The sequence below is a fragment of the Siniperca chuatsi genome, linkage group LG18 (assembly GCF_020085105.1).
Source record: "Siniperca chuatsi isolate FFG_IHB_CAS linkage group LG18, ASM2008510v1, whole genome shotgun sequence".
In the NCBI taxonomy this organism is placed as follows: Eukaryota; Metazoa; Chordata; class Actinopteri; order Centrarchiformes; family Sinipercidae; genus Siniperca; species Siniperca chuatsi.
Genome location: NC_058059.1, coordinates 26,059,069 through 26,085,380, shown reverse-complemented (window position 1 = coordinate 26,085,380; position 26,312 = coordinate 26,059,069). Strand labels below are relative to the sequence as shown.

General features: G+C 35.5%; 1 protein-coding gene across 4 annotated transcripts in view; it reads left to right on the top strand.

Moving 5' to 3' along the window:
- Window positions 1-26,312, top strand: part of LOC122865451 (ras-specific guanine nucleotide-releasing factor RalGPS1-like) — a 156,410-nt gene that overhangs the window by 7,561 nt on the left and 122,537 nt on the right. The window contains exon 2 of one of the 4 annotated variants that reach the window (XM_044173884.1): window positions 23,966-24,091. The exons of 2 other annotated variants lie outside the window; for them this stretch is intronic. The gene's annotated coding sequence lies outside the window, so the exon portion shown is untranslated. Of the gene's footprint in view, window positions 1-23,959; window positions 24,092-26,312 lie in introns of all 4 variants that reach the window. One more of the 4 variants, XM_044173883.1, reaches the window with a different exon arrangement.

Below are 26,312 nucleotides of genomic sequence, written 5' to 3'. Positions count from 1 at the left end.
TTTCATATCTTTATGTTTGAAGCCTGAAATGAGGCAAAAGGTCGCAAAGTTCAAGGGGGCCGAATACTTTCGCAGGGCACTGTACATATGGCTATCGTTTTATCGCCCAGGCCTAGAAAGTACCACTGGTGAAGGAAGGAAATGTAGATGATGAAGGTGACATAGACATTCAGATGGGTAAGATTCTTTGCAGAGAAATGACAAGACAGGACACACATATATATATATATATATATATATATATATATATATATATATATATATATATATATATATATATATATATATATATATATATATATATATATATATATATATATATATATATATATATATATATATATATATATATATATATATATATATATATATATATATATATATATATATATATATATATATATATATATATATATATATATATATATATATATATATATATATATATATATATATATATATATATATATATATATATATATATATATATATATATATATATATATATATATATATATATATATATATATATATATATATATATATATATATATATATATATATATATATATATATATATATATATATATATATATATATATATATATATATATATATATATATATATATATATATATATATATATATATATATATATATATATATATATATATATATATATATATATATATATATATATATATATATATATATATATATATATATATATATATATATATATATATATATATATATATATATATATATATATATATATATATATATATATATATATATATATATATATATATATATATATATATATATATATATATATATATATATATATATATATATATATATATATATATATATATATATATATATATATATATATATATATATATATATATATATATATATATATATATATATATATATATATATATATATATATATATATATATATATATATATATATATATATATATATATATATATATATATATATATATATATATATATATATATATATATATATATATATATATATATATATATATATATATATATATATATATATATATATATATATATATATATATATATATATATATATATATATATATATATATATATATATATATATATATATATATATATATATATATATATATATATATATATATATATATATATATATATATATATATATATATATATATATATATATATATATATATATATATATATATATATATATATATATATATATATATATATATATATATATATATATATATATATATATATATATATATATATATATATATATATATATATATATATATATATATATATATATATATATATATATATATATATATATATATATATATATATATATACATATATATATATATATATATATATATATATATATATATATATATATATATATATATATATATATATATATATATATATATATATATATATATATATATATATATATATATATATATATATATATATATATATATATATATATATATATATATATATATATATATATATATATATATATACATATATATATATATATATATATATATATATATATATATATATATATATATATATATATATATATATATATATATATATATATATATATATATATATATATATATATATATATATATATATATATATATATATATATATATATATATATATATATATATACATATATATATATATATATATATATATATATATATATATATATATATATATATATATATATATATATATATATATATATATATATATATATATATATATATATATATATATATATATATATATATATATATATACATATATATATATATATATATATATATATATATATATATATATATATATATATATATATATATATATATATACATATATATATATATATATATATATATATATATATATATATATATATATATATATATATATATATATATATATATATATATATATATATATATATATATATATATATATATATATATATATATATATATATATATATATATATATATATATATATATATATATATATATATATATATACATATATATATATATATATATATATATATATATATATATATATATATATATATATATATATATATATATATATATATATATATATATATATATATACATATATATATATATATACATATATATATATATATATATATATATATATATATATATATATATATATATATATATATATATATATATATATATATATATATATATATATATATATATATATATATATATATATATATATATATATATATATACATATATATATATATATATATATATATATATATATATATATATATATATATATATATATATATATATATATATATATATATATATATATATATATATATATATATATATATATATATATATATATATATATATATATATATATATATATATATATATATATATATATATATATATATATATATATATATATATATATATATATATATATATATATATATATATATATATATATATATATATATATATATATATATATATATATATATATATATATATATATATATATATATATATATATATATATATATATATGGATGGAGAGCATTTGTGAACAGCAGTTTTCAGTTCTTTCCACAGATTCTCGATTGGATTCAGGTCTGGACTTTGACTTGGCCATTCTAACACCTGGATATGTATATTTTTGAACCATTCCATTGTAGATTTTGCTTTATGTTTTGGATCATTGTCTTGTTGGAAGACAAATCTCCATCCCAGTCTCAGGTCTTTTGCAGACTCCATCAGGTTTTCTTCCAGAATGGTCCTGTATTTGGCTCCATCCATCTTCCCATCAATTTTAACCATCTTCCCTGTCCCTGCTGAAGAAAAGCAGGCCCAAACCATGATGCTGCCACCACCATGTTTGACAGTGGGGATGGTGTGTTCAGGGTGATGAGCTGTGTTGCTTTTACGCCAAACATAACGTTTTGCATTGTTGCCAAAAAGTTCAATTTTGTTTTCATCTGACCAGAGCACCTTCTTCCACATGTGTGTCTCCCAGGTGGCTTGTGGCAAACTTTAAACGACACTTTTTATGGATATCTTTAAGAAATGGCTTTCTTCTTGCCACTCTTCCATAAAGGCCAGATTTGTGCAGTATACGACTGATTGTTGTCCTATGGACAGAGTCTCCCACCTCAGCTGTAGATCTCTGCAGTTCATCCAGAGTGATCATGGGCCTCTTGGCTGCATCTCTGATCAGTCTTCTCCTTGTATGAGCTGAAAGTTTAGAGGGACGGCCAGATCTTGGTAGATTTGCAATGGTCTGATACTCCTTCCATTTCAATATTATCGCTTGCACAGTGCTCCTTGGGATGTTTAAAGCTTGGGAAATCTTTTTGTATCCAAATCCGGCTTTAAACTTCTCCACAACAGTATCTCAGAACTGCCTGGTGTGTTCCTTGTTCTTCATGATGCTCTCTGCGCTTTAAACGGACCTCTGAGACTATCACAGTGCAGGTGCATTTATACGGAGACTTGATTACACACAGGTGGATTCTATTTATCATCTTTAGTCATTTAGGTCAACATTGGATCATTCAGAGATCCTCACTGAACTTCTGGAGAGAGTTTGCTGCACTGAAAGTAAAGGGGCTGAATAATTTTGCACGCCCAATTTTTCAGTTTTTGATTTGTTAAAAAAGTTTGAAATATCCAATAAATTTCGTTCCACTTCATGATTGTGTCCCACTTGTTGTTGATTCTTCACAAAAAATTACAGTTTTATATCTTTAGGTTTGAAGCCTGAAATGTGGCAAAAGGTCGCAAAGTTCAAGGGGGCCGAATACTTTCGCAGGGCACTGTACATATGGCTATCATTTTATCGCCCAGGCCTAGAAAGTACCACTGGTGAAGGAAGGAAATGTAGATGATGAAGGTGACATAGACATTCAGATGGGTAAGATTCTTTGCAGAGAAATGACAAGACATGACAACACACACACACACACACACACACACATATATATATATATATATATATATATATATATATATATATATATATATATATATATATATATATAAAATCTCCTAACCCTTCTTGGTTATCTTCAAAACATATTTATCTTACTTTCCTGTATCCCCCAAGACACATCTGGTTACTTCATAACATGTCATTCCTAACCCTGGAGCCCCATAATGTTCCAAACAGGCTCCAGTCCAATTGATATTTTATAGATAAACATACTCACACATGCAACTTCAACATGGATTGACCGATATTTAACCTAACACAATCCCTTCGGCAATGAGGACAGCCTACCTACTGAGGCTGCCACTGTCCGGGCCTACCTTACTATAGCCTACTTTGGATGAGCTGCAAATGAAAAGCCTCACATAAGAATATAGGCATGAACAAAAATCGCTACTGAAATAAGTTTATTAAGTAGGCCTATATACAAGAACACAACAGCCTAATAATAATCATCCAAAATGTTTGAAATTTGAAACTGCACAAATAACTAACAATTATCAATTTAAAAATCTAATTGAAATAATAATAAATACTATAAATTCATAAATGTTTTGTTTTTCATTCTTCTCTTCATCTCTTTCATGCTTTTTCTCTGCAAGGTTCAACCAAATCCTTCAGTATTAGTAACAGTCGGCTTAATGATAAGATTTCTAGTGTCTTACATTAATTTACTGTCAAAAAATAATGTAACTGTGACAGAGGAGTTGGCTATTTGCTACGGCTAATGTGAAGTGTGACTGTGCTTTTAGATCTTGTAGTTTAAATATTTTTATGTTCAATTTTTTTCTTTTTCTGCTTGAATCTTTTGTGTTTCCTGTGCAAGCTTCTCAATGTCAGCTGTAACTAGTTGATATCTTGGTGTGTTCACATCTTCTTCTCTGCTAAGAGCAGGAGGTCTTCTATTGCCTTTAACACGCTTGTGGGTGGCTGCTGGACCTATCCTGAGGGTACTCTGTAGGCTGACTGCTGTCTACATCCAGTCCAGTAAAGGTGCACTCTGGAGGGATGCTGGTTCAAGCAGACATGCTTCTGCAGGTAGGGGGAGAGGTTTTTCAGCTGTATGAGGGAGCGGTGGTGCTGCTGGTGGTGGAGGGGCTGGTGCTGCTGGTGAGAGAGATGCTACTGAAACCGGTGCTGGAGCTTCTTCTGCTGTTCCACTCTCAAACCCACATGAAATGCCAATTGCTGAGGGGGAGTCCTCTCCCACAATGTCCAATACTAGTGATTAGCATGGCCCCATGTCTGGCTTTGGTCCACCTCCTGTTGGGACATTTCGTGGAAAGTCCTCAACTGCTTGCATTTTTATGTCACTCCACTTCTTTCTCACATCTTTAACATCCCTGTGCTCCACTTCTTTTGTGTTTATGGTGTCCGTGATGTCCTCTCATATTTGTCTCTGTTTATTGGTTACAAAGTTGTTAAATTTTGATTCCAATGATTCTTTGTTTTGTTTCTATTTTGAGAGCAGGATGATGATTTCTTCATGTGTAAAGTTTTCTGTTCCCCAGTTAATGTAAACTCGACACTTCCTCCAGAAGTTTCACATTAAAAGTCTTGCAGCCTTCCCTTTTTATAGGTAGACTATTAATGTGAAACCCTTCAGGAATGTTTGAATTTTGTTGATGGTAGCTTAGCAGCGATCAGGAATACGGCAAGTAAGTGGCAACTGGAATTCATTAGAATTTAAAAACATTACTTCTGTTTAAAAAAGAAAGTGAGAGCAGCAGAATGGTGAGTATGACATGACTCACTGTAATTGTTTACTAGCGGATCATGACCTGTCCAATAATATACACACTGTGGGTGTGTGTGTCTGTGGGTGGGAGATGCAAAAGAAAGAACATTAGTGGTGAGGAAGGAATGCTGGGATAACGAGGAAAACTTCAATCCAGACTCCTACAACAGCTCTGAGATCAAGAAGGAGGAGGAGGAGCACGACATACAAAATAGGTTCAGAGCTATGTGGGAGACTAAGACTACTCCAGATGATAAATGGTACCACTGTGTGACCTGTCATTTGAATGCTGAAGATGAGCCTGTTGGACAGTTTGTCATTGAGCGTTTTTAATTCTGAAAGTGGGATTTTTCACACCACGTTGTGCGTCCCCGTTGATGCCTGGACGAAAATGCTTAAAGAAAGCGCCGTAAGGATTACATCTCTCTTCCAGCGCAACCAGTGTTGGAAAGATCATGTGGTTCTGAAAAAATCCCTCACCTTTCCATAGACACACCCCCTACAGCCACCCCTCTTATCATTTATATCTCCCTTTTACACCATCATCACTGCAGGCTGGGGACTAGGATACTAGTGACAACTGCTGGGGTCGGTATCTACCTCCTTCTCCGGCGTCCTCACCCGGGAGGTGGACCTCACCAAGCGCTTCATCACCATCATCATTGGATCATTTGGTTCCACCCCTTCTTCCAGTCAGACCTCCCCCTCCTGCCTCATCCGGCTATCATTCAGACACCAATCAGACAGACCCCGCAGAACAGAACCCGGAACAGAGCGATGAGCCAGACGGGTTGCTGTCCTCTTTATTTCTGGATACGGTGAGATCTGCTGTGGTTCATTTGCTGAGTGCTGTTTTAAGTAAATATAGAAAAGAAATCTGTTACGGCTTGCAAGTCAACCACCCGAGCCAAAAACAACACAAATGACTGCTTGAGTTGCCTGAGTATTTTTTAACCTAAGTCACTTTGACAAGTTGATACAGAGACTTTGGACGGGCTGTTTTATCCTGGCCATCTAGTGACTGCTCGGCTCACACCTTATCAACTCTTCTGAATCCAGAGTCCAAGGCGTTACAGAGGCCTTCCTTCATGAATTAAAAACAATGGTCTGTATAGCAGACAGAATTGAGGAGATTTATGAATCATTGACTGGAGAAGACAATAATAATAGTGAATAATTCACTTGAATAAAACCCACAAATTGTGTGAGAAAAGTTTTTAGAGCTGTAGAGGACTACGTTTTAATTTTTTTACAAGTCTTTTAGTTTGAGTTGTGGAAAACAAGGTAAATGCTAATTCTAACAGACGCTGAAGTAACTACATTAGAAGAGATTTTGGATACTGGTAGATCAGTCTGTATACATACCTTGGGATCTGCTTGTACAAACATGAACGCATACCATGTGTTTACTCTGTATGTGCTGTATGTTGATGCTGTGTGTTATCGCTTAAAAAAAAAAAAAAAAAACAGTCTGTGAATACCTTGTGAAGTACAAATTTTGCACGGCAATATTTGATGTAAAATTGGGACCACAGTTTTAACTCTGGCCTTAAAGGTGGTGAAACACAACTGATGTTGTTGAATTAATCTTTGGTTCTTTTTTACTCATATCAGAAGTTATAGCTTATTGTGTTTTGATTAATTTTAGGCTTAAAACAAATTTATTTGATTTAAACTGGTAATGTGTAATGATTGATTTTTTTTTTTAAACTTGTAATGTCTGCTGATTAAAACAATTTTGTGTTTGATGTAAAAAAAAACATTGTACTGTCTGTTGGTTCTTCGTTAGAGTATCTCACAACCTGAGATTTAGTAAATAAAAAGCCATTCTCTTCCAAATTACCGAGAGCATCTAGAAGAAGAGATGGCAGAGAAGGTTGAAATTTTAATGAAAAATGTGTATAATGTCATATCCAGGTAGTTTTTGGGGGAGTGGAGTGACCCAAATTGAGCAGGATGAAACGGGGGCCAAAGTAAAGATTGAGCGGGTCAAAGATTTTTTGTTTTTTAACTGAACAGGACCCATATACTCTACACAAGCCTGTCAGGATAAATTTTCCCAGTTTTTGTACCATGACCTCTAAATCAGTTTCAGGCAGATCTTTGTTGTATGCAGGCTTTGGCGGAACATAATGATGATTAATTAATCTATTAACGGTCATCAATGTATTTGCAAAAAAATAGAAATAGTTGAAAACTAGAATGTCGAGGTATTTTACTGCTAAAAACACCAGGCGTTACCTAGATGTCTTACAGGAACTGCTTCAAAGTTACATGATAAATACAAGTATAAAAATGAATCCTATGCAAGTGACGTCAGAGAACACCCCTCAAGTTTTTCAGAACTTGTATGGTAAACCTGTACCTCATCACAAAGACAAGTTAAAGATGAATTTCAAGAAGGGAGATGTAGTGAGAATATCCAAGCTGAGAGGAGTGTTTGATAAAATATGAACAGAGTTATATGATTACAGTGAATGATTACGACGTGAACCTATTGATGGGACATTTTACGAAGCAGAGTTACAAAAACTGAAGGTTGCTAAAGACAAAGCCTATCAAGTAGAAGAAATTCTGGGAGAGTGTAAACAAAATGGTAAAAATTACATTTTGGTGCGCTCGAAAACTGGCCGGAGAAATTCAACAGCTGGGTCAGGGCTCATGACCTTGAAAATGTATAAAAACAATGGGTGACTCTCTCCGGGTTTTACTCTGGATAAAAGGTTACTACATTAAGGATCAAAGGTCCACTGAGGGGTTTTGTGTGACTCTACCCTCCAATGCCAGCCTCGTTGTTTTTAAAAATAAGTTCTAGTTTCCGCTTGGATTTAGCGCAGCATATAGATTTAGAGGGTTCGTGGTTCGTGGCTTCTCTTTTAACTTTGTTGATAGCCCAAGTAGGATAACCACAGGCTGAGAGTGCATTCTGGACATGCCTTTCCTCTTTCTTCTTACCCTCTGAGCCGGTGGGCACTTCTTGGGCTCTATGTTGTAATGTCCGGATTACACCCAGCTTGTGCTGTAATGGATGGTGTGAGTCAAAGAGCAAGTATTGATCCGTATGTGTTGGTTTCCTGTACAATTCTATCTGGAGCTTTCCGTCCTCTCCGCTGAGTGTAGAACAATCAAGAAAGGCCAAACGGTTCTCTTTGGCGTCCTCTCGCGTGATTTTGTTGGGGTCCACAGTATTGATATGCTCTGAGAACGCTTCCAAGACTTGTTTCTTGATTTTCACAAAGGTGTCATCCACGTAGCGGTACCAATGACTTGGTGGTGTGCCCGGGAACAAGGATAATGCCTTCTTCTCAAACTGTTCCATGTACAGGTTGGCCACGATGGGAGAGACCGGGAGAGTAGGTTGTGTTAAGACATCTGTCTTCCAATTCCGGGGACACTTCTACAGACAGATTCACAGACAGATTGTAGCTGCTACTTCATATTTATACAGAGACTGGAGATTGCTTGGAGAAAAGTAAGCGAGGACTACCTGGGAAGATCTGAAAATGTGACTGTTACTTTATTCCAGCTATCGGTTGTACTTAACTATGAACCAAGTTAGCACTAGCATTTACCGTGATCAATCTGGGGGAAAAAAGCATTTTAAAAATTGTTTGCTTGTTGTCTTGCTGACAGACCTGACAAAGCATGAATTCAGATTTTTTATAAATCGGCATCATGATGTAGTTATTTCGGCATCCTTTTGATCCGTTTATTGCAGTTAAATAACAGCAAAATCAGTTTATTTTGGGTTCATACAGCTGTAGTAAGCCAGAAAGGGTGAATATTCACACAAATGATCTGGCGGTCAAACTTTGGTTGGTGTGAACACAGCTTAAAGGTCTTTTTCACATGGGGAGCGACATTGCGCCTGCATACTTACTTGGGTCCGCGGTGTAGCACTTCGCTCCTCATGTAAATAGACAGGCAGACAAGCGCTCCGCATGTAAACGCCAGGTGCTCTATGTGTGGTAACCAGGGAAATACCTTCTGTGCACTATACTGTATGTCTGCTGGTACAACTGTCTTTTCTTCATAGCTTAGCATAAGTTAAAACTATACATATCGTTACCTGATAGCTACATACAGTCTTGCGCGCCGATGCTCTGTCATGCGAAAGCCCTCCTGTTTATGAGGCCTTTATATTTCAGGGAACTCACAATCTCCAAGGATCAGTCCCTCGTCCATTGATTGCATGGCACACTGCGTGTTGCGTAGAAAAAAAGTTCAAGACAATTCAACTCTGGTAGCAGGTGTGCGTGAGGAGGGTGATAAGGAGGAGAAGGGTGTTGGGGGAGGTTTTTTTGGCGTGGGGGTTAATGAGTTCATGACCTGTCAACTTAATTTGTCACGGTTGATGTATGGAAAAGGTGTTTGTTTAATCTCTCTCATTTAATCCAATGAATCACTATATTCAAATTGAGGATTATTATATTTTTTTTAGGGCGGTGATGTCATAAAATATGACATGCGAAGCTTCATTAAAATTTTTTAAAAATGACATTTGGTACAGCCCTACTAAGTAGCCTAATTGCATATTAGACAGCATTGTTAGGCTAGACATTGTCTAACATGTTTTGTTTTTGCACAAATACCATCAAATTCTGTATACCCTGGTGAAATATCAGGAAGATATGAAAAACTAGATACTGCCCAAGCCTACTGCCATACCTCATGCATCAGATCGATTTTTTTTCATAACAAAGTCTCCTTTCCCATGTCTGGTTTTGACTGGTTGCTGCATACACTAGGTCAAGGTTGAGATAATAGTGTCTACTCTGTCTTCTCTCAGCAGGACAAAATAACTTCTTTCTCACACAACAGGCATAATGTTAACTTATGTTAACATAAGGCAAGCATATGTACTTCACATGAGTCATTCAGTGAGCTTCTGCTCTTTAAAACAAAGCTGTTAATACCTTTCGATTAACTGTTACAACATTAACCTTTAGCTGTTAAATCACAATTTATTCCCCTACACTATTAGACTTTGTGTCTCACCACAAGTCCTTGTGAGTCCTTCTACAAGGTGCTAAAAGTTCCTAACTTTACCTTAATATACTGTCAAACTAATTGGGGTCTCAAGAGCACATTTTGGTTTAATTAATAATTCTGATAGGCGGATGAGATATTCCAACACATACTGAACAGTAAAATTTTGTTAAAGAAAATGGGTTGTGTTAACAAAATAAAAAAAAAATCTTATTCACAACTCAGTTATTAATACAGATTTTTAGTATACAGTACTCAACCACTTCAATTCATTTTTGTCATTGTACTCAAATCATTTTACAGTAATCCCTCAATCTGTTGGACATCACACGCGCGTACGTGCTTCTTTACCAAACCTGTGGAAAAGTCTGCCATGTCTGCTGCTCGCCTTGGATGGGAAATGCTGAGAAAAGCTTGCAGCTTGAGAACAACTTGAATATATTTGAAAGTTAAAGCAGAAAAGGAGATGATTTTTTTCTTCTGGGAAATTTACCATGGGACTGATAGTGAAGATATATGAGAGGAAACGTGCTGTGGAATGCAACAATTTTCTCAACCTGATCAGCTAATTTTCTCCGCTGTGCTGACCGCCGTTATATTGATGTCCTCTTTGAGCGCACTAATCTGGTGAGTTATGTGTTGATTTAGCACCATATTCTAATGTTCTGTTTTATTATATTGTGCATTAAATGCTTTTAGTGTGTCAGCAGTTATTTTATACATTTGAAAAGTGAATGTGTTTTGAGCTTTGAGCTTTAATTTATTATATCTGCCTAATTACATGTGAAAAGCGATTGCTTTTTGGAAGGGGAAGCCAGTCTATTTACTTTTTTTTTTTTTTTCATCTTAAAGTGGAAAGCTTGTGTTGTGTAAAAGTATTTTATGACCACAAAATGGCGGCCCGCGACGCATTTTTCATCGGCATGCATGTCTGGGCATGTTTTAGTAGTGGTAATGGTTTGCATAGAGGTTTTACATTAATTTTATGCAATAACGTTGTACTACCTGCTTTTCATTTTTGTAAGGCAAGTTAACTGTAAAATTTTGGCTTGTAATCAGTGTGGAAAATAACCCTGTCACAGTCGGGGTTCAATGTCCCGGGTCTGTGTTACGTGGTAACCTGACACTTCAAGCAAACACAGTTGAAGTGTTAATGAAAATATTTGAACCTTCAGTTAAAAAAACAAGGTACTATTCTGAAGTTATCTTCCTTCTAAAGCTGAGTGTAGTACCTTAGTAGCCTACTGTTTATATTTTTGTTTAGTGATAGAAGGTTTGAAGATTTTATTGTTCTGTGGATAAGTAAGGACTTTATTCTCCCACAGAGGTTATATGTATTAATTAGCCTGTTTTAAGTAGTTTGGAATTTAGCAAAGCTTGTATCATGCAGCTGAGGCACCAGCAAGACATGCATTAGCTGTCTGTTAGTCACATTTCTGTGTTGCTCCTCAACTTTGGATTTGCATGAAAGTTAACTTTACAGTATAAAGAAATTGAAAATAAATTTTGAAAACTGACTGGTGTTAAATGCTCCCCAGATGTTTTACATAGTGCTTTTGTGAAAACGTTGTTACCTAGCTAACCTTTCAATCTTCTTTCTCTTAAGGCTTAAACTGAAGCAACTGGCTGATATACGGAGTCTTCAGTCTGGTATGTTGATGTTGAACAATAAGCTTTAATAGACATTTATTATGTATAGTTACTAAAATGTGAATGAATATTAGTGCACTGAAATTAATCTAAAACCTGTCTCATAATTGTTTTCACTCTGTATATTAGACTTGTGGATGGGAATTTGGGAGAATATTTAGTTTTCAAATGGCTTGGAGGTGCAAACTTTATTCTGCTTTGTCTTTGATAAAAGGGCACAGCTGCTTGACCACTATTTGCATTATAGTAATTTTTCCTCAGTCAGTCCATTGCCTCATCTCTATGATGACTGTATCTGCACATTTCAGTCAGTAAATGCATTGAAAATGATCTGAACACGGACACATACACAGACAGTTGTGCCTAGTGAAAATCTGGTGGATTGTATGTCATTCATCTGTCCTGTGTGTGGATTCAAGCAACCGTTCAATAAAAGTCTTCTCAATCATTTAAGGACACATTTAAAACAACACAAGATGTTGGATTGTCCATTCAAAAACTGCCACTATCATACTAATATGTATTCCTCCTTCAGTGCCCACAAAAGTAGGAATCATCCAGCCGGTGTGTTTCAGATTTTAAGAATGAGATTGTCTTGACAGAAACTGACAGCCAACCAATGCAGAGTCAAGTTGAATCTGATGGGAGTGGTCCGTCTCAGAATTCTCCTGAGCTGGATGCTCCTGATCGTAATCCTGAGTCTAGAGATGACACTGGTGAATTGCAAGCTCAAGTGAGAAATAATTTGGCTTCTTTGTTATTGAAAATGCACAGTGTTCTTCATGTGTCAGAGATGGTTATACAGGACATAGTTGAAAACTTGGCACAAATATTCTCATTGTCCAAACCTCTTAGGAAAGACTGATCATGCGCTTGAAAAACCCTGATGACAGTCTATCAGTGATGCCCTTCTTCATGAATTAGTGGAAGCTATCATCATGAAAAGTAATGTTTTTGTCAGCGCTACTTCGGAAGGTGCAGAACTGTCCACTGCTAAGTGGAGGAAGGAAGTAACTACCTTATAAAGCCAGCTCAATTTACTAATATTCAATACTAAAGATGCTTCAAACAATGTTCAAAATTACTGATCTCCTTGATAAGATTCAAGAAGTCCATTGCCGCCTGGAATGGACATGTCTCATGAAGATGGAACATATTTAAAAGAAAATCAGTTATTGTCAGAAGCAGGAGAGTTGAAATTGTATTGTATTTTGTATGTGGATGACAATGAATTAGCTAATCCTTTAGGCACACCTAGAAAGATCCACAAGCTTTATGCAGTATACTGGTTGCTTGCCGATGTACCCAGTAAGTATAGGTCCAGCCTGCATGTTATACAGCTAGCTCTACAAAATACCTGATCTGCAGAGGTCTGGTTATCAGTGTTCTTTCACCTCTGTTGAAAGACGTGTGCACTCTTGAGCAGGATGGCATTTTCATTGAAACTGTTGGTCAGTGTTTCAGGGGCACTGTGTTGTGTGTTGCAGCTGATAATTTGGCTGCCCATGGTCTTGCAGGCTTTGTGCAGTGCTTCTGAGGACCCTGTCTGCAGACTCTGTTGCTGTACTGCAGACCAGATACAGTCCACTGAAGTTTCTGAAGGAGAGTTTAGCATGAGAACGAGAGCCTACCATGATCTTCATGTGCAAAATAAAAATCATTTTGGTGTTAAGGGTGAGTGTGCTCTCTGCAAGGCATTGCAGCATTTTCATCCCATTACTGGTTTCCTGCCTGATTTACTTCACAACATGTTTGAGGGTAATGCCAGTTGAGTTTTCACTCTTGAATATCTAAATACAAAAATGTGCACATTTCCATATCAGCACTTCGATAGGCTTGATAAACCACAACTAATCCCAAAGACTTCTGCAGCCAAACTAAGCATTTGTGGGAATGGTCATGAAAATTCCCTTTTGCTGAGGTTATTACCACTTATGGTAAGAAGGAAAGTCCCTGAAGGAGATGAAGCATGGGCCATATTGATGGACCTTTAGGAAATCGTGTAACCTGTGGCGTCTCCATCCAGTACATGCAGACTAAAATAAGTCATCACAGACAGGGTCTTCAAGCAGTGTTTCCAGGCTTTAAGTTCAGACCCAAGCATCATTATGTTCCTACCCAGAACTGACAGCATTTTGGGCCTCTTGTTCACCTATGGACCATGAAGTTCGAGGAAAAATATGGCTTTTTCGCAGGGTGTGAAATTAGCTTTTTAAAATGTGAACATCTACCAGCTACTGACAGATAAATGTTCAAATTCACTGGCTACGCAATAGTAAATCATTATTTTGTGTCTGAAATATACCAGCCACTTAAATTTTTTACCAGCATATGGCTGGTGGCTGGTGCTAATTTCCCACCCTGAGTAATACATGACATGACATAATTTCAAGAATGTCTTCAAAACTCTCGCTACCAGCCATCAGCACATGATGGCGTATCACTTCAGTGTGACATTATTTTTTTCAGCCTCCACACACAAGCCTCGAGTATCACTACTGTCCAAGTTACCTCAAGTGGCAAAAGACTTTGTAGAGACAAAGACAGATAGCCAAAACATATACACTACATCAGTGAGTCTTACACTTTTTACACTACGTACCACCTCAGAAAATATTACCACCATTATTACCAACATTAAAATACAGTAGCGTAGGCCTACCTCTCTCTTACATAAGCCTAATGAGAAGGGTGTGCCTGCCTCTGCAAACACAGTCCTGCGATGTCTTGGTCAATCGAGGTCTTCAGTCTCAGGTTTGGCTCAGCATCCATCCTGCTTCTGTATTTTGTCTTGATGACGGCAAGTGAAGAGAAGCCTTTCTCGCACAGATATGTGGTCATGAAAGGAGGAAGAAAGCGCACGGCCTTGTCCGAAAGTGCAGGATATCGGCTGTGTTGCTGTTTCCAAAAGTCCAACAACGACTGTCTTTTGAAAGCAGACTTCAATGTTTCGTCGCAAGACAATTCTATTAAACGTTCCTGCTCATCAAGAGTAAAATCCTTGGTAATTTCAGAGGTTTCTATGCTGAACGTCCATCATCCAGTTGTTCACTTGGCCATTACTGGGAACTATTTGCAGAACTGTTGTCTGAGGGAGATGAGGTGTGCAATGATGTTGTCCCTGACCCCATCATCAAGGGTCAGGTCGTTGTCGGACAGAAACCTCTCCAAAGGAAAGCTGAAACATCACCTGCCTTGACTTTGATTTTGAAGAACTCCATCTTTTTCAGCATTGCTTTGATTTTGTCCTGCACGTCAAAGCATTGATGGATAGTCCCTGTAGTCCTAAATTCAGTTTGTTCAAACAAGAGAATATGTCCGACAAGTATGCTAGTTGACTGAGCCACACAGTATCTTCGAATCCTTCTGGTGAGGGGAATTTTTTGTCTTGTAAGAACATCTGGACCTCTCTGTGCAATTCAAAAAGCCTTGAAAGCACCTTCCCTCTTGATATCCACCTTACTTCTGTATGAGGCAAGAGTTGCCCATCCCCATCTCAAAGCACATGAAATAGATGAGAATCTGTCGGTCTGGCCTTAATGAAGTTCACAGTTGAGTCTAGCACACTTCAAATCTTTGTGCCTCTTTTTCACCACCAGGGCCTTGTAATGGATGCTGCCAGTAGGGCACCCCCCTCCCAGCCAGAGGGCGAGGAAGGCTTCCTTTTTTTTTTTTTTTCAGAAGGTAGACAATTTATTTTTGCCGCTTGAACTGATTTTTAGGGGCATTCACTAAACTCCTAAATAATGTAGAATTATGACATTATATTGTCAAATAAACACTCAATCAATTGGTAAAATAACAATTGAGAACAACAGTCTATGGTGAACAGCAAAAAAAGAAGTTTATGAGCATACAAGGGCACTTTTGCTCCAAGTTCTGTTAATTTCTGACCCAGCCTCTGTCATGCTGCTGCTGCACTTTCTCTTTCCCCCCACACATTCTGTAGAGAATATCAAGAATGGACAGACTCTTACATGTTCAATCTCCCACAGGCAATTCAGAACCAGTATATCTAATATGTTCTGAGACCGTGGCGATTATTAAAAGCAGCAATGTGAAGCTCCACTATGAGACAAAGCACAGAGCATCTTTTAAGCAGATTTTCAAGGGGGACGGATTTTGTTCATTTTGCTAACAAGGGGGATGGCAACCCCATCATCCCGCCTCAAATCGCCTACTGGATGCTGCAGTGTGTCTATCTCATCTCGGGTGCGACTTGCGATTTCGGGATGCTACTCAGCTGTGGCGACCTGTCATAGACCTGTCGCGTCCATGCAGACTCCAACACACTTTTTACAATCAAGTGCATTCTCTTGGACAGGTGCATTCAGTTGCTGGTATTTGTGCTCTGTTGTAGTTCTAGTCTCCAGTGACTGACAGACCAGATAGTCTTCCTGAGCTGCACCATCATATTCATATCTGACATAAACAAGCAAGTTGGCCAAATCAGCAACATCGGTAGTCTTGTCTAGCTGGATGGAATAATAGCGACTATATGGAAATAGTGTTTTGAAGTAAAACTCCCAGTAAACATATAAACAGTAAACATGGCCAAAACATGGAGACCGCCTGAGTATATCTTTATAAATTGTATCATAAATTTTGTTTTTAGTGTCTTTTCATTAAATTTACAGTTAGAGATTCATTTGCATTATTATCTATTGGCTCTTGGTTATAATGGTAATATTGCCTTTGAAATTTAGATTTTATACTGGGTGAGGATAAAAATCTTATTTTTTCCTTCATTGCATCTCCATTTTAACCTAACATTAGATTGAAAATCGCAATTAATCGCCTTGTTAACTGTATCGCAATATATTGAATGACCATCCATGTATCACATCATCAGATTCTTGCCAATACAAAGCCCTACCTTTAATGTGCTCAATCATTGTGTTTTTAATGTAATCTGCCATGGATCCTATTCCTCGCGCCACAGTGTCATTTGAAATTGCCACAAAGTTTAACTGTTTGGCAGCCTTCTCCCCACACATGATGTGTGTCATCTCTTTGTGTCTCCGTGTGTGGCTCACCGGCTTTTGCTATGCAGATACGATGCAGATATGCAGATACACGATACGAGGCTTCCTGGGCTTTGGCTACTGGTGTAACACAGGATTGAATCATGGACTTGGACTGCTTCATAGAAAAAATCAACTGGTTTGTCTTTCAGCACTGTGTTTGGTTGTAAGGTGCTGTTTGAGATGCGATGGTTTCATGAATTCATTGCTAAGAACATAACCACATACACACACTGTGGCCTGGGCTCTTCCTCCGTCCCGCTCCAAGTGACTCCAAATTTGAGGTAACTCGAGTCATATCTCCTTACTGTTTGGTGCCGTTTGCTGCTAGCAGGTACTGTGGAGACTTCACTGGTGCTGCTTAAGTAGCCACTAACACTTGTGCTCGGTTCGTCCACTTAATTTTCAACCGGGCTGCTCGAAATATTCTTCTCCTGATTCGCACCTCTCTTCCTAATAGTTCCCAATTGGAGCCATGATCACACTGTTTTTCAACCATTCATTTTCCACTTTCCTCACTTACTATCTTGCCATCATAGTTTAGCTTGTAACTAATCATGGACGTATGCACGAGATATGTTCATGAACGTAACTACATAGCAGGCTGATATCAAAACAAAAATATTACAGGAAAGGCAAAATTTATTTTAAATGACATTTCAGTGATCTCATAGTACTCTGTTTTCGTTCGAAATGTTGTAGCATTTTGAGAGTATTATGTTTTTTAATACATTTTTTTCATTAAAAAAATCCTCTGCGTACCACTAGAGGGAGCTTGCATAGTACTGGTGGTGGTACCATAGTTTGAGAACTAGTGCACTACATCAAAGATCTCCATAAATGGCACAGAATATGCAAATGGTATGTTTGTTTCTGCATGCCAGGGTGGAGGACTTCCAAAATTCAGTGGGATTGAGCATGTACTGCTTGTGAATAACTATTTCCTTTCTTTGCAGGGATTAAAAGTGCTGTTACAGTGAGCATTTAAGATCATTTCAGCTGACATCCTCAGACAACCTCTCCGTGCATCAGCTGTCAGAGCTAAATGACACAGTAAGTCTCACAGCATACAATATTGAAGGGCATTTAAAGTTGACACAAAAAAGATTAATTTTGATCAAGAGACTTGCAGGATTAAAAATGTTTTTAGAAGTGGGGACCTATACAGTCATATGGAGCAGTGTAGAGAAAATTAACACTGGTGTAATCTCACAATCAATACGTCATTAGTGAAACTGATCACCATGACAAGCCTAGAAAGATTAAATTAACTAATTGATTGTTTTGTTTTATGCAAATAGTATACATTTGAGGTTAATGATAACTTAATCCCAACCAATGATGTTCATTAAAAGCTGAAAATTTGCTGGAATTTTTCTGAATTTGTTTTGAACAAATCTGTTGCCAAACTGAATGTCAAGTCAATTTTATTTATATAGCACAATATCACAAATCACAATTTGCCTCAAGGGGCTTTACAATCTATACAGCAACACCCTCTGTCCTTAGACCCTCAACTCGGATAAGGAAAAACTCCCTCCCCGAAAACTCAGGAAGAGCAACAAAGGAGGGGTCCCTCTCCCAGGACGGACAGACATGCAATAGATGTCATGTGTAATAGATGTTCTTTATAGATCCATTCTCCTCCACAGACATTGTCAGGAAGATGACTTTATCCTCACGTCCAGAATCTGTGGATGGGCTAAAAACAATGATAACAGAATAGTTTAAGCTAGACTTTGGCTTTAGTTTATCGTACCAAGATCCAGATTTGGACGGACACTGATTTTCCCTTGTTGTCATTGAGGAGCTTCCACAGAAGGCTGTACTAAAAGTTATAAGGTCTGAGAGTGATGCCAGTTCAGTACCATCAGATGACAATAATATTGCCCCATGCTATGACTCCAGACAGAGAGATGGCCTGTTGTTTTTCCAGTGCCCACTTTTTCTTACGAGGTAGAACTCCTACTCGGTGAGGAAAATGTTACATATGAGAGAACAGGGAAAAGTCTTAAGTTATCTAGGGGACAAAAGCATGACATCCTTAAGACCCTTGCAGACAAAATGCATAGCTTCAAAGCATACCCCAATGATAAGGAAGTTTCAATGGTAGCAGAAGCACTTGTCACTAAGCATCCTTGTCTAATAGAGCCAGGATCTCAGACAGGATGGTATGGTTGGAAAAATAGTCTGAGGTTTAAGATGGGGAACTACTGCACTAAGTTGAGTTGGGGAGGATTTTATGATGTAGCTGTAAATTCTGGGAAGAGGAGTAGAAACAAGCCAGACAAACAAGGTCCCCACACTAATATCAAAAGGTCAAAGAGGGCAGAAGTGAATTTCCTCCCTAATTTCCCAAGAGGTGAAGATGGTGCAAGCCTTAAGCAATTGAGACTCCAAATTGTAGATGAAGTTAAGATGACTGACAAAAACCTTCCCCTGATTACAAAGTTAAAGAAGACAACCTTCGCCCTGAGGCGCAAAGAGGTCATCAATGCTGACCTACCTGTTGGAGAGATCCTGAAATGCTAGCCTGCCCTTAAAATACAATCACAGGTGAAACTATTTTCCTTAGTAAACCTATTTGAGCAGATGTATTAAATTTGATTCTTTTGTGTCAGTGATAACTTGGACAGGTTTACCCAGATTTACATCAAACTTGGCATATGATTTGGTAGTGTAAGTATCTGCATGTTTTCCCCCAAATCTGATATAGTACAAGGTCAATGATATGCCATTACCGGTCAATAGTGTAGCATGTTTTGTTGCTGTTTATATCTCTTATTTTTAATTTTCTACAGCGCCACCTATACATTATACTCTGACTTGAGATTTGTGCCGAGTTTCACAGAATTACAAACATCAACCTGAAGAACCACTTCGATGCTGAGTTGGACCGACATGCCCCCTGTTGTCAGAGCTTGTTCAGGAAGAAAGCTGCACGCACAGAAAAAGTAGCCAAAGTTCTGTGTCAGCTCTTCAGCACTTATGACCTCCAGGTGGGTTTGTTAAGCTTCTTAGTGCTTGACAATGATATGTGGATTTTGGTTTATCTTTTTTACAACCCTCATCTCTTCAGACTAGGGCTGTAGTCAACCAAAGATTGGTCAAGATTGGTCGATGGGGGGGAAAAAAATCTGCATCTCTAAATTAACTAAGTCGGCCACAGTGCGCTGAGTACACTCTACCTGGTAGCTGCTGGGTGCTAATCAAAGATACACAATGTTGCCAGGCAAATGAATTCCTACAGTTTGACCATTTCTTTTTCACAATTAGCTATACTGTTACCTTCAGGGTATGTCTATCAAGTAAATTTACATAACATTACAGCAACAACACACACAAACACGCCGGTGAGGATCACAGAGCAGGCTTCGGTATAACAACTAGCTAGCGCTGCAGCAAGTTCAACAGTTACCGACGTACAACCTACTACTACTCGTAATTTAGGTGGCTTCAAATAAGGCTTAATGTTCACACAGTTTCTCTTGACTGTCCCTCAATATTACAACATCACCACAGCCTGTGGGAACCACATTAGCCACGCAACATGCTAACGCCTAGTTCAACAGGTTAACCTATAAAATAAACAGTAAAACAACATAAAACATGGCAAAACTTACAGGTTTCAAATTTGTCCATCATTGAGTTTGAACCGTTACTGACCCTCGATAAGCAGTCCGTAGTAAAATGCGCACACACGTTGCCATCAAAAATAAACTTTGTCCACTCTGCTGTCCTCTGAGGCTGGGGGCCGATGTAGCGATTTGTGCTGGTTCTTTGACATGGTGTCAATTAGTTTGGAGCTGCGGGGAGAGGATGCTTAATATAAATTCAATTGCCAATTTATTAGGCACGCCCAGCTGAAACTAACGCAGTTTAATAGAGTCCTGCAATAAATCCTACCTTCATGAAGGTTATAATGTTCAGTTTTTGTTTAAAGTGTTTTAGAGAGGTGTTCAGGCGACTGTATTGTCATTTGAGAGGCTGTAATTTGTGTTGCTGTTAAATTGTATGGTGCTATGTTAAGAGGTGCTTTACATTATAACCTTCATGAAGATAGGATTTATTGCAGGGCTGTTGGATTAGACTTCCTTAGTGTTAGCTTAAAAATGTGGAACCTAAAGTCATCTCAAAGTGACCATCACATTACTGAAATATGATAAATATGAGATTCATAAGATGATCAATAATTGTCTATACATTTTTATTTTATAAATCAAAAACGATGCATGTATTGCATGTATCACTTAAAAGCCGCATCATGCACAAAACAATAATAATCATAATTTTCAATATTGCAGGGATATTGATAATTCTGATAAATAATAATTAATTCCAGGCCTCTATTTGTCGGTCTGACTCATTCCTACTCTCTAAATTGTAGTACAATTTCATAAGATCAGTTCCAAGCTTCAATCAAGTTTGAATGGCACAATACCAGGTGCCAGACATGTAGCTACAACCTGAATGAGTTCTGAGAAGCAGATGATATAAAATGTTTAGCAGCTATTACTCACTGACTTCCCGTTGTCAGAATGGCTGTAGACTTAAATACACCAGTTTTTATTTATTTAAATGTGTAATTACATCAAAATAAACAGGATTTTCTTGTTACTGTGATGTGGTGGAAAACATTAAATACATCTCAGACCACATTGTTTTTCCCATAATGCTAAATTGCTGCACTTGAAGCAACAATGGTAAAATTACCAAATTTCAGGTTAATCTTAAAACCACAATTTGCCAGATTGTGTAAACACAATGTACACTTGGCCTATAACATAAACGTAAACATGAAAGTTTTATTTTACATTTCATATTGTTTGACAGCTGTGAAACAAATTACACTTGTGGAATGTGATTAATTGTTTTTGATAGTTCTCTTTGACCGTCTTCTGATATGTCACTGATGCATTTTTCAGCAAACAACTTTTGGAGATAGTTTAGGCAATCTGGGGTAACGGGTAACATTTCTCTATTCTTGTCTCCAGGTGGTGCAGTCTGATGAACCAAACATCGGCGACATAGCGGTTGCGCTTGATAAGTGCCAGTTCAGCAGATGCCACAATCTTCTGCCCAGAGAGAACTGTGGTTGTGCTTGAGGGTAACATAGTTATCGATTTCCCTACACCGGCTGACCCATATGTCATGCATCTAAACCCAAAAGACTTGATGCCAAAATACATTTGACATCACCCATAAATCTGTTTATATTGCATGTTGCAACATTGGATTTTTTTTCAGGATTTTAGCATCAATGTGATGAAGTACCTTGAATTTGTAAGGTATTTCATTTGCTGAATTAACCAAACACAGACTTGGTTTTTTCATCTATAAACATTTTCTCAATTGATTTTCCATAAGCATTATTATATCACAATATATATTGATTACATATACCATGTTCATCCACTCATAGAAGTAAGAGTTTAAAAAAACTTTTCTCAGGCCATTTCCCTATTTATGTTTCTGATGTCAATGTTTGAAGTTTGATAGATAAGTGTTTTACTGTATGGAAGTGATGTTTGGAGATAATGTGTACCATCGGCGTTGTCATCCATCAGATATTTTGCCATACTGCTTTCCATTTGCCAATTTTTATAGTTAATGTATGGTTAATGTTTATGGTTTCTTAATAAAAGAAAGTCACTTGCATTTAAATTGTCTGTTAACATGTTTTTTTTAATGTTTTCTCCAAATATGTGTATTTATGGATTTAGAGTTGAAGCAACTTAATACATGTTTAGTAATTTGTTTAAAAAAAGAAGTTAAGTTGAAATTCAGAAAAGTTTTTAAATATAGGGGAGTTTGTACAGCTTCATTGAACTTAAAAAAGTTAAGTAAACATGAAGTGAAAAATTCTTTACAGAGAATTTAAATATTCAAGGTAATAAAATATTTAAATTAGATATACTTTTACTTGTACTGTGAAAACAAAATACCTAGTAAAAAGTACTTAATCAGTAATGTCTCTAACTTTAAAAATATGTTCAACTCAATTTTATTTATATAGCACCAATTCATAACAGAAGTTATCTCATTGCACTTTTCCTATAGAGCAGGTCGAGACCGTACTCTTTATAATATTATTTATTATTATAGTTAGTGTCACATAAGATTACCTAGTAAAAAGCTACTTAATCAAGAATGTTTCTAACTAACTGATGGATTGAAGTAATCAGTTTCAACAATTCTTTTGTGTTAAATTGACCTAATCAGGTTTTTACAGTGGAGATGATCAGTGCTGCAAACTGATTTTTTCCAGTCACAGTAGTGCAGAGTTGAGCAAACCATCATTGGCGGTGTTATTGGATTGTTTTGACTTGTTGGTGAGTAGATTGGATCTTTATTAACTCGCTGCCATCAAAATATGCTTTTTTTTATTTTTAAAGATTATTTTTGGGCTTTTTGCCTTTTTGATAGGAACAGCTGAAGAGAGAGGAAATGCGGGAGAGAAAGAGTGGATGACACACAGCAAAGGGCCGCGGGCTGGACTCGAACCCAAGCCGCCGCGGCAAGGACCCAGCCTTGTACATGGTGCGCGCGCTCTAACAGGTGAGCCACCAGGGCGCCCCATCAAAATATGCTTTTAAAAGTTATTTTCATCATCCAAAACATCGGTGCATTACCTGCAGCACATTACTGATTATGAGCAGGTCTTAGTTACTCAGGAGTCCTCTGGACTGCCTCAAACTTTTCTCAGACTTAGGAGCTACTTTTAGTGCTAAAAGGCTTTGTGAATTATTCTTAGACCAAAAATTTAGAAGTCCATAGAAGTTAGGATTGACACACCCACTACGCTACTTGTTTACTTAACCTTAGAATGCTTTGTGAATACAGCCCCAGATCAGTATCAGCTTCAACACTGATCTTATTAACCAATGGGATATCAGTTGGATGTTACTGACACATCAAATAGTGCTTCTTACTGGGAATCCGCCTCAGAAGTGAGACATCTGCGGCATGTAAGCACTACTTAAGCATCACTTGCGGGCAGGAGGAATTCGCCTATAGTGACATCAGAAAGGTCATAGAGACACTGGGGGCTGTGATCAGTCTATAGATACAGTTCACAACATATGACCAGCGGGAGCTTTGTGTGCCAGAGAAAGAAATAAACTTGGAAAAAAGACAGGGGTGGTCCCTGAGTGACGCATGTCACGTGTGTCACAAAGTATGAGGATTTTTACACTTAACATTTAATACAATTCCAAAACGCTTTAAAAACATGTCTTTTAATCATTGTAGGTGTTAAATTGCAACAAAGCAATTTCATAAAGAACATGAATTGTCAATTTTCAAAACAGTAATCGTTTTAATTCATCAAGTAAATTTAGTAGACAAAGAAATTTCAGTGATGGAAACTGTAACTTTTGTCTATTTCATATCATTATAAAGTGAACTTTGGGTTTTTAACAGTTGTTCACACAAAATAAACAGCTTGAAGGCAAAACCTGGGACTCTGGGAACTTGTGATTTGGCCTTTCTGATTATTCATGACTACAAATAAGCGGTTGCAGTCCTAGTAAGTATTGAGATTTTTTTAGATTGAAAAAGATAAAATTGTATTGAATTGGTATTGTCTGGTAGGTGTTGGATTTGGCATGTGGGAAAGTGGGATTGGTGCATATGTACTCTTGCATAAGAGGAAAGTAAGGCAGTCATCAGAACTATTAGAAACACCAAGAACAAAATGTATTTAAATCTGCGTATTAGTTTTCCAGATATTCTTTACAGATGGACAGGTGACGGGATGTACTGCCAACATCTCCATGTTTAGGCCTTGCTGCTAACAGGATGAGGAAAAAAACTTTTATTTTATCTTTTGATTAACATTGATCTGAGGGGTTAAACCTGAAAGTTTAGAAAGTTGAGCTCAATTTTGTCTTGATCAATTTTCATTTCTGATTTGGAGACTTGAACTAATTCAATTTTATTTATATAGCGCCAATTCATAACAGAAGTTATCTCATTGCACTTTTCCTATAGAGCAGGTCTAGACCGTTCTCGTTATAATATTAAGAAAAATTAAGAAGAATTAAGAAGGGTTACATGGACTCTCAGGGGGTTCTACAATGTTTTCATTGTGCCCAAAAAAATAAAAAAAGACATGGCATCCTAAGAAAAGTGTAAGAATCCGCCCGGGGGAACAAGTGGGAAGCACTTCACTCATCCATGAGACAGATGGAACAGATTAATGTGCTGGACCAAATGCTGCACTCCAACAGAAGAAACTTAAAAAGCTGGAGTTGTCTGAGTGCTTGTCACTTATTCTTGGTTTACTGCTGAGCTTTCTGTGGAAGAAACTCCTTTATTCTTCTAAACGTGAGCAGCTGAGCCACCCACAGCATCCACAATGATTTGGAATCTCCCAGGAACTCCTACATGTGGTGTGGGCTGGTATGCAGAGAGATAGTATCAGTATGCTAAAAGTAGAATGTTTGTTTTGGAAGCAGTTTCATGGCAACGGTTTAAATTTGCCTTTTCAATTCAGAGGCTCCATGTAAATGCAGGTACTGTTTAATGTTGCAAGTGTTTGTCTTGTCATTTTGAAGCCATGTTGTGATTATTGTAGCTAAATAATGATCAACAAACACACACACTCCCTTAGTGGGGATTCAGACTGTAAACAGACCTGCATTTAAAAAACAAAAAAACATAAGGGGCTTTGATGGTAGGGGTGGGCTGCTACAGGTACCAGTAATTCCAGGAAGTCGGTATTTTATAACTCTGGAAATCCTGCGTTGTGATAATCGCCAGGTTAACAGTAGAATTA